Here is a 16,136-nt window from a genome sequence, read left to right as displayed (position 1 = left end):
CTAATTAACGTTAAGTAAATTTCTGTTGCTTCGCAATAATTTAAAACTCCGGTAAGCATGGATAAATGGTAGGTAGACAAACATGAACGGTAAATTCAACAGAAATCCTTGAATGACAGAACCTATTTCGAAACTCATTACCTCGAATTATTAATTTGTTTACAAATTACAAAAACATACATTTGAGTCTGTAACTTCACTGTAACTAACTATAACAAACAAGCGCCTGTGTAATCACCTTATTACGCACTCTTTGAGCAATTTATACCAGTGTTCAGTAATCCATTGATTTAAAGTGAATCTTATATACGTGGTAGCCGGTATTCATTTGGTACATGGCAAAGTGTCAGTTGTTGTGCAATGTTCTGAGAGCATTCTTCTCTGCTACAATTATGTCCAATCCTTGTCCCTCTATGTCTGGAACCCGAACATCTATTGCTGTCCACGCTCTTCCTGAAACCACACTCCTCCCCTTTGCTGGCGTGAGTTCTTTCAGCTTCTGCTATGTTACTGTTGCATTTCCCCTGAACTAATCGGATATCCGCAAGTTCGTGAAAGGGAGTTCAAGAAAAATCATTTTGGCGGGAAAGCAAAACTGTCCAATCTATACTCGGTAATCTGTGCTTGACATCTGTCACGCAGGGATGCCAACATTTTAATCACAGAACATACCCCCTTAGAATGGAAACTGCAATGATAGGTTATGGTGATAAATTCAGCTATCCACCTAGCGGTTTGAGCACACAAACTATGAGGAATTTCTCCGATATTTGACTCTTAATGATTGCATTCACCAAATATATCGGGTCAATAAAAAAACCCTGTTATGTAATACTTTATTCAATACGTAGTCAATAAATCAGTTACAACCATGTTTTGTTGCTTTCGGAACTATTTGCAACAAATGTTTGTTTCTGTGATGTACCAGTGTTCTCCTTGTCCGGATATTTTCTGAAAGATGATTGATTTGCTCGGCTCTGAAACAACAATGTGAGGAATTAATTTTCTGGCATTGCCTAAAATCATTTGTCGCTTCAGCAATTTTACTAATTGTTTTCCTCAAATGTCAATTTTGCTTTATAAATAATGCTTTTTCAAGAAATTTCAGGAAACATTGCACTCCCCATAAAAAACGTTAACAATAATTGGTAACCCAATAATTGGTAAAGTCATTACAGTAATTGTAATTTTCGAGAAATAATAAAATAAATCTATTTCGTACTTAGAAAAGTATCTGATAATTCAGCACCCTCAATTTTTTGGCATTTAGAAGCCGCCTTCATTAACTTTATAATTATCTGCCTCGAATGTATGTATGCTAGCACAAACTGTATTCATTTATCTATTTATTATTTAGAATAATCAAACTTATTTGTTAGTTACCTGGCGTCAGATTTAAAGTTGGTACAGCATTCCATGTTAAATTCGTGCATCTACTATCAAATACTGAATAATAAGCTTTAAGATGAGCTGCACATTTCCACTTGTTTTCACTACTATCTGGAGGACCCGGTAGAAAGTAAACATTTTAACAGCTTTTAACAAAGTTTGTAAGAAAATGTGAAAAATGCAGCCTCAGGGTTTACAAACGGGCACTCAACACTTTTATCTCTGGGCTTTAAGTTCCGACATAAAATCCGCCATGACCGTATTCTGAAAACGTCTCTAAGCAGTATCTCATCATGTAGTCAAATGATAATGCAGTTTTAGAGAAGAATTTTAGAATTGTTTAACAAAACGATAATGTAAACACTCGCAGTAGCTCGGAAATTCGCAAATGAAGAAGAAGTACAGTGTTGTCGCCTCACCCAATGGCAAATTACTCAAATTAATTTCTTAACCGAATATCAATTTTACTATGATTAAATGAAAAAATACACAACAATAATCCGGGTATCAAAATCTCGAAAAAATTTCGCTATATAAGAAAATCCCGTTCACTGATTTTCTTTCAAATTTTGTTTATACCGGTTTGCCTCTCTAATCATTATCTAATAATCTCGTAAGTTGACCTAGAACCGGCTACGTTTCATTATGGGTGCGCCACATATCTACCAAACAGCAAACTAACCGCAAACTGCTGRAAATTTCTGCCAAAAAAAATTTCTGTGGAGCGACATCTACAATAGCGAGGTACGAAATAGCATGTAAGTCCCGCCCTATTTTGTTTCCATTCTAAGGGGGGATATTTTGTGATTTTAATAGTAAATTTCCATATATCGTTTCTGAAAAATTCGTATGCAAATTGCGCAGGCGCACTGTACTGTAAAGACGCGTAGATAATAGTACAAGACCAACTAACAAAATCATAATATCACGCACTCAAGTTATTTATTCAAGTATTTTATAGTATGAAGACTACAGGTAAAAAAGGGACTTTGTCATTTTAATATCATTGAGATAATACAGTTATTTGTTAGAAAATCTCGCAAACTTCTAGTTTCTAAAGCTAAAATTTACGCTAAAAAAGTTGTTAATGAAGGTGATCGTATCGTTCCAGTCCCTCCAAACCTTTGGTTTTCTATGGTTTTATCTTAAAGAAAACTTTAAATTAAGCAGTGTAAAGAAATCCTAAATGGACAAAGTTTGACAAAATTCACCATTTTCAGGCTAAATTTCGAGCGGTGTTGCCAACCTTCACAAAACGTTTTAAGTTCTTGTAAATTGTTTCCTGGGATACCTAGCAAGCAGATCCACTAAGTTTGGGTCGGTTTAGATTATTTAGCTATTTTGTTGATTTTTGATGACCTGAAACACGACTTAGCAGCAAATGGCACCGGACAATCTCAATTTCCTGCATAAATGAGTGATTTTGGAAAAGCGAATTTCAAAAGTGTGTAAGTGTTTTTTGGCTTACTTATGGACCATCTAGAATTTGTTTCCGTGAAAGTGCTGAACTTGAAGTTTTCTTTAAGGTGAAATAAGAAAAACGAAAAATCGGAGTAAGTCAAACGGCACGATCATCGTTTTTGAAAATATTTTCTACAAGGTGAGCACTTTTTTAACGACGCATGATTTCCCTTCAAATAGCACCTTCAAAACAAATTTTGACTATGATGTCTACGCAATTTAACTGATTTAAAATCACTATAGCACAGACTACTCACTATTATAGACTATAGTCATGGTGACGATGTAGAACAATTGCATTTATCAGACGTCGAACAAAGAATGATTGCTGCGAAATTCATCCTGGAAGTTCCAACAAAAAGGTAAAGTATAATATAATGTGAAATATAAAGTAAGTCACAGTTTGACAAATTATTGTTATTATTGGCAAGGGCTATCCACCTGTAACTATCTGTTAATGCCAAAAAACATTGTAACGGTTAAAAATAGAATTTCGCCAGTGGTTTAGCTGTCTGCTAACCCGTTGTTCAAATGCATGTAGTAATAAGTAATAATTGTAATAAGCTATTGTTGTCAATCGATTTTCATTTGTAATTTGGATTTGGTCAGCATGTTTGTCAGATTAGGTTAGTAATTTTTCGGGAATTATTTGAATTTTGATGTTTGGATATTTGCATCTCTCTCCCAAACATCAGCAGTTTTAATCATGGGTTTGTCTGGGCGCGGTGGATGCCCCACCTTCACAGACCACCGTTATTGATGGGAAGGGACGAGGAATGGACCTAGTAGGGTCAGCCAGCGAAGGGCAATCCAGTACCAACGATAGTAGAGAACTTCGTTCTTCCCCAGATCAACGGGAATCAAGTACGAGAAATTGCCGAAGACGGTCGATTACCGTCACCTTGACCACCGAGTCCGCCATATTCTGCTGTGTGATAGATCTTGCCCGCTACTTGAACATCTATTTGAGGCCATCAACCGCCTCCTGGTTCTTGACTGGGGATATTGTGGACTGGATAGCTAAGGACGTTCTGGACCTAGCACGTAGGCATCGACAGCACGTGGTGGCGACCTTCGTAGACTCGCTGGTGTGTGGGGCGAGTATTGCTACTGGCTGTATGTTATCAATTTTGTATTTTCTGGAAATTTTCATTTAGTTAAGTAATTAACGTAGAGTATAGATCAAACGGTTAGCAGACGGTAGTTTGTGGTCGTCAAACTACGTTTTATTGTTCGTTATTAAGCTCACTATTTTCCTTTCTTCATAAATCATTATTTAAGTCAGTTTATGTACTTTCACGGTAAAAGAATTGAGTAGGAATTTCGACAACATTCTATCGCTGAGTGTTCGAGCTTTGCTGCTGGTGGCGCTCAAACGTCAAACGAACTCACCCTTCGGGCTTTGCACAAGACCGCCCAAAATACCCGCTCAAGGGAAACCTTTTTTTCGCTCTCTCTCTCTGTCTCTATTAAATTGCCATTTAAATCATTATCTTAAATAAATAGTTTTTATTAAAGGTTGGTTTTTATTATTTTGTTCTGTCCGAAATTTGTCGAGCTGCAACATCAATGCCGCAACACGACAACAACTCAATTAACACAACGCAACAAATTAATTATGAAAGTGGTCTATGTCAAAAAAATTAAAAAATAATATATACATAACTTGAGAAAGGCGTATGGCCCTTTGAGCTCTTTAACGCGCTTTTCACAACGCTGAGCATTATAACGAATTAATAGAAAAGTTTAGAAGCAGAAATATCCTCTCGACGAAACGAATGTAGCAGCCGGATTTTATTTCAACGAAATTAATAGACCAGTCAACAACATGGAGAGGAAAAAAATACGATGCAAATCTGGCTCTTGGCTGCAAGTACAATGGATAAATTCTTGAAAAATGAACCTTATACAATATTCTATAAAACTTTTATATGATTCTCAATTTGACGTTTTGGATCTTTCACGTAAAAGAGGTAGACCAAAAATGTATGCAAATGTTAAGCTACTTCCATTACACATCACCTCTAGACCATTAGCCCAAAAAAACATAAATATATTGTGTTTACTACCTGTTTAGTACATATGTGTCTAAGCCTAGCTTATTCTAAAATTAATTCCTATTCCTAACACTGGTATAAATTGATCAGCTATAAAAACATTTAAAAAAATTCTTGACTTACAAAACAAACAGATCTTAGTTCTTAGTTCAGTTGCCTTTGTAGGTGTTCTGGTAAAGTATCTGTTGGGGAACGAAAACGGGAATGTGTTGTCGCTCTTGTGAGGCAAAGGGGATTCATGGCCGGTTTCTGAAACGACCTTTATAGTACCAATAGCCTAAACGGCTCTATAAGTAGAAAAATTGTGTTTCTGAAATGTTCGATAAAAGCTAGCGGTTCGATATACTGAAGAACCGATAAAGGTGCGCTCTCGGACCTTTATCGGTTCTATAAGTTGTAGGAGCGGCGCACGCAAACGTATTTGCTATTAATATCAAAGTCATCGCAAATCAGCTGTGAGCAGAGAACACGTTTTGGGAAAACAATAATAACATTTTTGGAAGCGAAATTGGTGTGTAAAAGTGAAGAAAAGTTTTGGAAAATAATGGAAGATTCCACTTCGGACTCATCTGACGGGGAAGTTTTTGATGTTCTCAGTAGTGAAATAACTCGCCATTTTCGAGCACGGAATGATCATTTTGTGAAATTCAGCGCAGATGAATTCCGGGATCGTTTTCGTTTAACCAAAAACGTTGTTCACTAATTAGAAGAGCTACTTAAGGATCAAATTCAGCCAGTGACACAGAGAAACCATAGTTTTTTTTTTAGAACATTTGCTAATTACTCTAAGGTTTTATTGTGACAAAATATATTTGCATAGTCTAGGTATTTATTTGATTTTTTCTAGGATCATATCAGATAGTCATAGGGGATGACTTTAATGTGCATAAGTCTAGAGTGTGTAGAGTTTTGGAAAAGGTAACTTATGCCATAGCCCAATATGCACCTGATTTCATAACAATGCCAACTTCTGATCAAGAAATAAGGCAAGTAAAATCGTATTTTTGCCATTAGAGGATTTCCAAATGTATTGGGCTGCATTGATGGATCTGACGTTCCAATACAATCACCAGGAGGATGCAATGCAGAACTATATAAAAATAGAAAGGGATATTTTTCTGTTAATGTACAGGTCATTTGTGATGCAAAATTATGTATACGAAACATTGTTGCACGATGGCCTGGTTCTACTCATGACAGTACAATGTTTAATGCATCACTCATTTGTGCCCAATTGGAACAAGGAATGTTTAAAAATTCGTATTTACTAGGTGACAGTGCGTATCCCTGCAAGGATTATTTATGAACTCCCCTCTTAAATCCTTTGTTACCACAAGAAATTCAATACAACGCTGCACATATGGCAACTAGAAATACGGTTGAACAACGTTTGGTGTCTGGAAGAGACGGTTTTCATGCCTTGCAAGGGGTTTGAGAACTGACATTGCATTCCATTCTTCGTCCCTTCCCTTAAATAACTGTGGTCCGCGAAGATGGGGCAACTGCCACGTTGCCAGACAAAACCATGATAAAAACTGCTGATGTTTGGGAAAGAGACACAAATATCCAAACATCAAAATTCAAATAATCCCTGGAATATTATTAACCTAATATGACAAACATGTCAAGAACAACAGCTTAGTACAATTATATCTTATTACTACATACATTCGAACAACGGGTTAGCAGGCAGCTGAACCACTAGCTAAATTTCATTTTTAAGGGGGACATACAAGCATCTAAACATTAAAATATAAATAATTCTTGAAATATAGTTAAGTTAACTTGACAAACGCGATTACTCAATCCAAGTTGCAAACAAATATCGGTTGAAGAGGAAAACTCATTAAAATTACGACTTTAATTTGGAAACGGGTTAATTTAAAAACTACTTAAATTTGACAACGGGTTAGCAGACAGGTGGAACGTTAATTATATTTCCAAATTTAACCGTCACACCTGTATCTATAGCATCAAAGCGCAGCCATTTTCTGCTGCACTGAGTTATTAGAATAAAAATTAATCAAGTGGTCAGTATGGATGGGCTTTCTGAAAATGTTATAGGCTGATCTGTGGTTATCGACTGAAATTTGCAGAAAGTTGAGCCTATTGTCGACCTGAGGAAAGGCAATAAGCGATTTCCTTATGGAGCCGGGAATGAAGTTACGGGCCAGAATTGCATTGACAATAGGCAAGACAGACTTGCTGGGGACATTGGTGAACAGGTTGGTCACATCAAAGGAAACCAACATGCAAGCCGCTGGCAAGGCCAAATGTTTAGTCACCATTTCGACACGTTCAGGGATTTTAAGGATTAATTTTTTTTAAGTTATTTTATTTTAACGTTTTTTAATAATTTTAACGTTTTGTAATTTTAAGGATTTTAACCTCAATTGTAACTTTTTTCATTAACAACAATTAACTAACAATTTTCATTACTATATTCTGAACAATTTTCATTACTATATTCTAAACATTTCATGTTATTTCGTTTCTCGCCGTGCGTGTTTTTTGTGTTTTCTGACCACCCTACTGTTGTTGAGCATGAGTTGTGCGCCAACCTTTGGGTTTGCTTATGACCTAACGAGTGAGTTTTTCAATGTATGTTATTCCATTCAATTTCTTGACTCCTCAAAGGTGCTTAATTTTATTTTTGTACTTCCAGCAGCCCTGATGATAACGTAACAGTCGAAAGCGCCAGGCCATAGGCTCAAGGGTTGAACTAAATTTCAACCTGGATTATGCACACTATAATACAATTTCGCATTCTCTTTGATTGGACATTTCAATATGGCCCCTATATCATACCAACATGCCAAAAACATGGTGGTGGAAAAAAAGTATTATTCTGTGGATGAGTTTCTTCCCGATGTGACCTGTAATTAAGCCTTGTTGCCGATGTTAGTGTTTATTTGTTGTTATTGATAATTTATTTGGTGCTTTCTATGTTCGTTTCTTTGTTTGTGGTCTGATGACTGTAAACCAACCGAGTTTTGCTTGATATTTTTGTGAAGTTTATGCATGTAGATTTTCCCTCATTGTGTTTGATTCGACCTTTGCGTTTTCAGCTATCAATTTTATCAGTTGCTTGTTACAGTTTTGTTGCTAATCCTTCGAATGAGCGCATATTCCCAGCGTTGCTGTGTGCGCTTCCGTGGGAACAACTGCTCGTATTTTCTTGGATTCTGAGCATGCATCATATTTAATGCGAAACTTCCGTTCTGATAAGTACGATTTAAGGAGTTGATAAGTACACTTACCATACTAATAATGCCATACTCGGCCAAATGCTTGTTCTGCGTTTAAGTACATAGCCGAGCACACATTTGTATGCTCAAAGAGCTTTTCCATGACGCCAGTGATTCGGTGTACTTAATCAATCGTTGAAAATGACTGTGCAACCCAAACTTGTGCGTTAGTATTAGGTGGTATTTTCCGTAATTACGTTCAGCCTTTTGAACCAATTTTCAGATAATTGGTAGCAGTACCTACAATTGGTGCATATTATACGACTCTGGGAGGAGTTTTATTTCTGGTTTTGGAATGATAACTTAATTCGATACTTTTCATTGTAACGGTACATATCATATCAAAGCTTTTCTTATTTTTTATTTATTCTTATTATCTCCTTCATATCAAATCGTTTCTTCAGGTTTAGGTTCGTTTCGATTTCTTGACTGAGTCCACGTAGTATTTTGAGATTTGGTCAGGCAGTTTAGCTAATCTGGTAATAGGTAAGAATCGGGTATCAAGGTGTTCAAGAGTTGAGGATGGTATTTTCTACAAGCTAATTGGCTCTCGACATTGGCTTTCTCAAACTCCACGAATAGTTGGAAATTGGTAGTCCCCAATAATCATCGAAAGGAGATTCTTAATCGATGAGACGACCTCCCAAGTTCTGGTCACATGGAGATATACAAGACGTTCTGGAGGATCGCTGAACGTTAATAATATTGGCCGCGAATTAGATCGGATGTTTCCACATATATTCCACATATCCACGACAGAAAATGCATTGTCAGCTTCCACGAAGATTGTGCCATTGTCACTATATATAGTTTTCGGCCTCCCCCGGCGTGTCACAAATCTTCTTAAAACTTGAAGAAAGCTAGATGTCGCCAAGGACGTGGTGAGTTTCAGATAAACTGCGCGGTACACTGCGCACGTGAACAGGCAAATCCAAGATTTATTACCGTTCTTCAAGTATAGTGGTCCTGCAAAGTCCACCCCTACAACTTCAAACGCAACTGCATCTCGTACCCTGTCCAGTGGTAAAGGCGGCGCTTCTACTGACGCAATTTTAGAGTCAAATCGTTCACAAACCATGCACTCACGGAGCGTGGAACGAAGTAGCTCTTCTTCCATTTAATATCCAAAATCTCTCTTTCATTATCGACAGCAATTCCTGCGTTTTTACGTGGTAAGATCGTTGGTGGATGTCCATGATTAAGCTTCACGTTAGGATATGTTTGGACGGCATAACAATGGGAAAGCGCCAGTTTTCCGTATCCTGCACTCTGCTGGACATTCTCGACTTAATCCGCAGAAAGCCCTTGTCATCAAGGAATGGTTTAAGGCGGGAAATGCGTCTGTCGTCGACACCTAAACAACTTTCCCGTTGACCGATTTCCAAAACCCCTATTTCAGCAATGCTATATTCTTCGGCACTTCGTTCATCCGTTTGTTTACTGCTAGAACGTCTACAGTTGTAGAAACCTTAAAATCCACACAGACAGTCTTACATTCTTCGTAAAACTAGAAAAAATCCCAAAATGGAAGAAACTGAATTGTTCAAAATTGCTTAGGGTGGTCTCTTCTCTTGACTGATTTCTTCTTCATTAGCATTACCTGTCGTAGGGGGCCAAGTTAATCGATATTCAGACAACCATGATAGGCCCTCCCACCATCTCAGCTCAAGCAATTCCCTTCGAGAGCAGCCTCGTAAATGTTCTGCGGGGTTCAAAGAACCTGGTGAATTACGCCAGTCCTCTGGCGCGGTCAAATCTCGTATTTCGCTTACCCTATTTCAAACGAAAACACCCCATTTTTCTCTCCGCTGAATTCAACTTACAACGGTTCAGGAATCACTCCAAAAATATGTTGGTATTTTCTGCTCTAAGTTAACACTCAAACCTGAGTATAAGGGAGATCCTATGGTGGCTCCCAGTTCCAATCGAGGGATTGTCATTTTGAACCCAGACTTTCTTTTGGGGACCACTCTAGACTTGCAGGCTACTATAAATACAGCTACTTGCCCGTCTCGTACAGTACGCAAAAATATTAAACAGGCGTAGGCATCTTTCCTAGCGTCACAAAATGTATGTAAACTTTCGTTTTCTGACTCTCCAACTCTAGCCATAATGCAACGTGGTACCTCAATACGTAACAAGGAAGGCATCTCACTGACCCACCGTTTGAAATTGCTCGTTATGTCGTCATCAACTGGTTTGTCCCAGGACAAGTTCTTTTCCTATAGCTTCTGTGTCAAAACTTTCGGTATTAAAGTGGCCGGAGTCACAAAATCTACCGAATCGGAAACGCTTTGAGCCATAGAGAGGAGTATCTCTCTTTTTGTCACGAATGCTCAGATAATTGCGTAACCAGTCTTAGCCACGAAGAAAGTCTGAGTAGCTCTACGGAGGAATCGTTGGTTCTAATCATAGATTAACTAAGTACTAACTTTGGAAGTGTCCCTGGCCTGAGGTACTTTATGCCATTGCTTCGCAATGTTATATCTCTTGGATCAAAATGTTCAGAACACACAACGGCTTTTGATTTCAAAAATGTGCTCTCATCAAAATTCAAGAACCCAAACCATATTTTTCGCCTGGCCTGGTCCTTAGGAAATCTAAAATAAAGTACATAGTTGAGTTAGTGATTCAATGTTCATTGATTGAAACCAAATATTGCAATTGAAATTTAAATTATTAATCGGTATTGTAAGCACGAGTCGCTACTGATCGGTTTCCGGTTGTAAAATAGGTGGATTCAAAGATGACTATTATACTTACCGATGAAACGATAATTCCGGGCTATCCTGTCCAGATTTTTTGCAGATCACGCAACTAACACTCATTACAATGTATTTAGATGCACTTATTCACAAAATAACTTAAACATATACGTAAAACAGCTATAGTAAACACCGTAGTAGGGGAAAGTAGGGGAACACAAAAGGAATAGTTGACTTTCTTTTTGTAAATGAAAGAAAGTTTGGCAAGACGTTCGGTGTTGCCATCGTCACAGAACTATCATAATGTATTCAGAATAATGCAGATCGGCGCACTGCTAGACAACGACAAGGTTTAACAATTTACTCTTCAAAAGTCTATACACTACAATTATCTACATTATAAACATTTCAAAATCACTTTTAAACTTATTTTCGCTTGGTTTAAGCACATGTTTATTCCTGTAGTTCAAATGAAAGAAACGGCTCATATCATAACCGGCATTACCGCAATTTCGTGTCTTGATGTTGGCTGAATTTCAGATGTAAACAGTTACCCCTGTGGTTCTAATGACTCAAGGGCGTTGTGATTTAACAGGGTGGGAGAGAACGCAGAATGTGGGTGCTGACAACGTGGATGTACCTGCTTTTGGTCTGACCTGGAACATTGGACCAGACACTTTATCTGTAAAAGAGTCCAAGGGTTTATATGAAGAAAAAGAAAATAAGGTTGTAACCAAGAGATATATTTTGTCAATTGCCAATCAACTTTTTGACCCGATGGGTTTTACAAGTCCCACCACTTTGTTGCCTAAATGTGAAAAACCTCCACTGTCGTTTATTAATGCTATTCTTAAAGAAAGTGAGGTTACGGATTAGAGTAGTTATTATTATGTCAGAGGGTCCGAGTATTTTTTAGCGGTGATAAAAGTAGTTTTGGAGAATATTGGCGTTTTATCTGTGCAGAGAGATATAGTGGTACGTCTGTAGTGACTTGTCCACACGGCAGTGTTATCGAGAACATTAAAATTTCTTGTCTGGTCTAATTCGGGGATTTTCATCAAGACGGGTAGTTTTACTGAAGTTCCCACAGCCACAATGTCCGCGTTTGCCTGTAAAACCACCCGTCTTACAGAACCCCAACGATATCGACTGCTGATGTTTCGAAATAAGGGCTCAGACCCTGTCTCAAAACAAGTTTATTTAACGACGAAAACCATTATTTTCTATAGAGACGAGAAGTAACACCTGCTTGACATATTTTTGTTACCGCCCGAATATCTCATGCTTTCATCATAGTCTAGGCTATTATCATGTCGACACACTCTTCTTATAAAAAGTGGGCAATAACATAATTTTCCGCCCCTATGCTTCCATTTGATTGGCTGTACATAAAATAATATAGTTCCTTATTCTGCTTTATAACACCGCTTTAGGCGTTATTTTAATGCCTGAAACCTTATTCTTACTCTCGTGTATAAGTATTATACCCACCATAAGTATAGTACCGGACCCTTATTCTTACTGTCGTGTATAAGTATAACACCCACCATAAGTATAGTACCGGACCCAACTTGTTGGGGAACTCCGAAGTTTATGTCGTACAGGTCGACGTATTCCGTGCTGGTGTCTGATTAGGATATGCTATCAGACTTCTAGAATTGGAGTAATTGGTAGAATCGATGAGGCAGGAATTTATTTACCTTGTAGCAGAAATCGGTATGCCCGAATTTATCGAACGCTTGTCCAATGTCTATAAATTCTGCGGCGCAGTACCGCTTGTGGTCGAGGTCCCCGTTGATTTGCTTTAGTATCCTATGAATTTGGTCGACAGTCTTGTGCCTGTTTAGAAAGCGAAACTGATGGCGAGGTACACGTTTTCTCTCAAGCAGGATCAGCTAAATGCGTTTGAAATTCAGTTGTTCAAATAGTTTTGAAAATGTTGGAAGAATACTTATTGGCCGGGATGACGTCAGCTCGTTTGGGAATCATGATGATTTGAGTTTTAAATTGTATAAACCTTTTAGTTTCTTTTCAATTCTAGTTCAGACACCCCAAAGAGTTTCATAGACAATATTTTACAAATGTGGGTAGGTAAACGACTGAAGATTGCGCTTTTGGATGTTGCCCCACAAGCATCATTTCCCCCAAGCAAATTTCCACTTGCCTTAAAATAACACTTTTAATGGGTTCGATGGAACTGGTAACGAAAAGGAAACCTTCAATCTAAAATCTTAATCTTCAATCTGAAAAATTACCATATTTACTGCGACTTCCAAAAAATTTTCATCTTCAGAAAGTACTCTTCTACAATTTTTTTATGAAAAGTGAAAGCGGCAATGATCCTTTTTGTCATTAATAGGTTGTTACAGGTAGATAGCCGTTGCCAAAAATAACAATAATTTGTCAATCTGTAATTTACTTTGACGTCCTTTCACGAATTTGCGGATATACGACTACTTCTGGGGCCAGAATGCCACAGAAACATAGCAGAAGCTGTAAGAACTTACGCTAGCAAAGGGCTAGAGATATTGGAAGATTGGCTCCAGGAAGATAGTGGACGACAATGGATGTTTGAGTTCCAGACACAGAGTAATTGGAGTTAATAGCAGCTGAGCTTTCCAGGAGTTTTGTATTATGGTCTGCGTCACCGCACAGCAACTAACACTTTCCCAGGCACTAAATACCGCGGAAAAGCTACATTCCGACAGCGTATGTGAGATAAACAGGCCAAATGGATACATTAAATCTCTGGTTTACTCAAGAGCGGTACAAATTGAGCACGCGTTAATTAACCGAATACGGGAAACATGTGAAAACCCGAACTGCCGTCCAGAGTGTACAATTAAGTGATGGGGACATACTCGTATATGTCTAGAGGCAAAGTGGCCCAATTTAAAACAGTTGATGTGATTTAACAACTTAATTGTATTTTATTTGTTGAAATCTATGCACAGAGCATTTCCCACATTCTGCTCTGTGCATCTATGGGGGATTCAGGTACTACATGGGGGATACAGTTACTGATAACAATTGTTTGTACTATTTATCTTGTACTCCCAAAACACCCCCTGACAACACCTACAGACCAATAACGCCAATTTTTAATCACCCTGTATATTTATTTATTGTTTTGCAAAAATATATAAATTAAAAGAGTAAACCATCATTGATAAAAAATTGTTTTAAAGAATGATGAAGTTGTCCAAAACTGCCCAATCGTGGAGTACTTTGGAACTTATACGGATGCAGATGCAGTTTAGTGGTTGAAAACGGTTTTTTACGATTTGCGGCGAAACCTGACCTGCTAGCGGGAAACGGTCAATGGTAAACTTGTAAATAATAACGATATCTAATATTTGGGCTTTCGATATCTTAATCGTATTGGGCGGCAACAGACCAGACATCCTGAAAATGCGAATGAATTGCAAGTTAATCTTTCGTGAAATCGTTTTGTCTTAGTTTCCCCATTATTAACGACTTTTGCAGTGCAGAGTGTTTTTTTGAAGTCAGTTGGTCGGTTTTAGATTAAAATGGTTTTGTCTACACGAAAATAAAAGTAATTTATTTACCTGATCTGATTCAAATTTCAAGCAATGTTCCGTTCTAGGACTATAATAGGAAAGCTTTGGGATTATTGACTAAATAAGTGTGGCAAGTTGCTTGGTAACCTTTATTTTACGCATTTCTTGGTTTGAACCAAGGGACACAAACCCGTTTAATGTGTTGACTTTGTCAGTACGCTGTCGTGTAATCCCGAAATTATTACTTTGAGATTCGTACATTTGACATTTTGTTTTGTGCACGCTTTTGCACTAATGGATGGCGTTGCCCTGTAGGGGACTCGGTACCCAAACAGCACAAAGACATCTTAAATACGTCTTGAAGATGTCTAATTCAGATATGTGAGACGTCTTAAAGACGTCTGTATATGTCTTGAAGACGCCTTTAAGACGTCTGTTGTTACAAATATGGACGTCTTAAAGACGTCTTGAACAGACGTCTTGAACAGACGTCTTAAAGACGACTTGAACAGACATCTTAAAGACGTCTTGTAGAGAAGACTTAAAGGCGTCTCAAGAGATGACTTAAAGGCATCTCGAAGAGACGCCTTAAAGGGATGCCTTCTTGAAACACGTTTTCAAGGGTGTTAGGAATATTCTAAGGAAAGTTTCCTATTGGAAATGTAAAATAAAATATTTTTATTTATCAGTATATTTATATTAATTTTTTTGTATTTTGTCTATCAGACGCTCATCTAATCCAATTTTGGTCCAGTCTTCAGTCTCTTTGGCGGTGCTCGAAAGGCCTGCTTTTGCCGCTGCACCTAAGAAATGAACATATTATTAATATATACACATCTCAATGTACTACTATCTTTAAAACAGTTAATTTTTTTTAAATATTAAAGACAATGTTTGATTTTTGTGGATTTTGAATTAGTTGATTTTATATATAAATTGTTATAAAATGTATACCTATCGACATTTTGAAAATATTTTAATTATTAAATATTTTTCCCCTTTCTCCCTAGCCAACTATTCTCTATAGTTTTTTGGTCAGCTAGAAAGAGGTTAAGAGACCTTCTCACTAGGTCGATACTCCGACGATTCCCCTAATTTTGAAAATTCTTGAACCTAAAAAAATTAAAAATTAAATTGAAACTATCCTGTAAGTGCAAAAGTTAAAACATTACGATGTACAAATTTCTCGTATAAATTAGGTTAATTGTAAGCTTTAATTTCCAATTTTAATGAAATTTAATTGTAATTTCAAACTTGAACGAAAATAAAAATTTACTCATAGAAATATTGATATAATTATTTTAGAATTGCCTCACCGCTGACGTGCCGCGAAGTAAAATTATTTTTTGTTATTCCTTTTTCCGCCATAAACACCCCTCGCATTCACCCTTAAACTAATGGTGCGCGGTGGCGGTGAGTGCGTCCGGGTTAGAGGGTGGTGCGGGGGTGCGGTCGGGGAAAAGGGATCGTACGGTCAGTCCTGTGAACCAGTCCCGAAGGAAACGCGTATGGAGACAGTCTAGGGTACTCCAAAAAGAAGGCTACCGACGCCACGCCACGTCATTTTGTTTTTTTTTTTAGTGCTGGATTTCAATGAAATCTAGTTTTTTTCCGGAGCATCCTTGCTCCTTGATCCCCCGGGAAATCGGTGAACCCACCGCGAGACTATTGTGCGCGCCCGGAGACCAGACTATTTGCCCGCCGCGGTACGTGGGACAATTGTGCGCGCCACAGGTACCCGAGCCATAGACTCCC

The 16,136-nt window shown here is 37.8% G+C and overlaps 2 long non-coding RNA genes across 2 annotated transcripts; one reads left to right on the top strand and one right to left on the bottom strand.

Annotated features, from left to right (window-relative positions):
- Positions 1-822: 822 nt before the first annotated feature.
- LOC125505456 lies at positions 823-1,869 on the bottom strand. The gene is made up of 2 exons (XR_007282181.1): positions 1,384-1,869; positions 823-977 (listed from the first exon to the last, which is right to left on the bottom strand). It is a non-coding gene; the product is annotated as an uncharacterized LOC125505456 (long non-coding RNA).
- LOC125505455 lies at positions 1,862-3,250 on the top strand. The gene is made up of 3 exons (XR_007282180.1): positions 1,862-2,364; positions 2,610-2,837; positions 2,916-3,250. It is a non-coding gene; the product is annotated as an uncharacterized LOC125505455 (long non-coding RNA).
- Positions 3,251-16,136: the final 12,886 nt, after the last annotated feature.

This window comes from Dendroctonus ponderosae, unplaced genomic scaffold, assembly GCF_020466585.1.
Source record: "Dendroctonus ponderosae isolate FM_Combo_2020 unplaced genomic scaffold, Dpon_F_20191213v2 Dpon_F_20191213_8, whole genome shotgun sequence".
In the NCBI taxonomy this organism is placed as follows: domain Eukaryota; kingdom Metazoa; phylum Arthropoda; class Insecta; order Coleoptera; family Curculionidae; genus Dendroctonus; species Dendroctonus ponderosae.
Note: the sequence above shows the minus strand (reverse complement) of the source record. Positions and strands in the feature narration are given on the sequence as shown.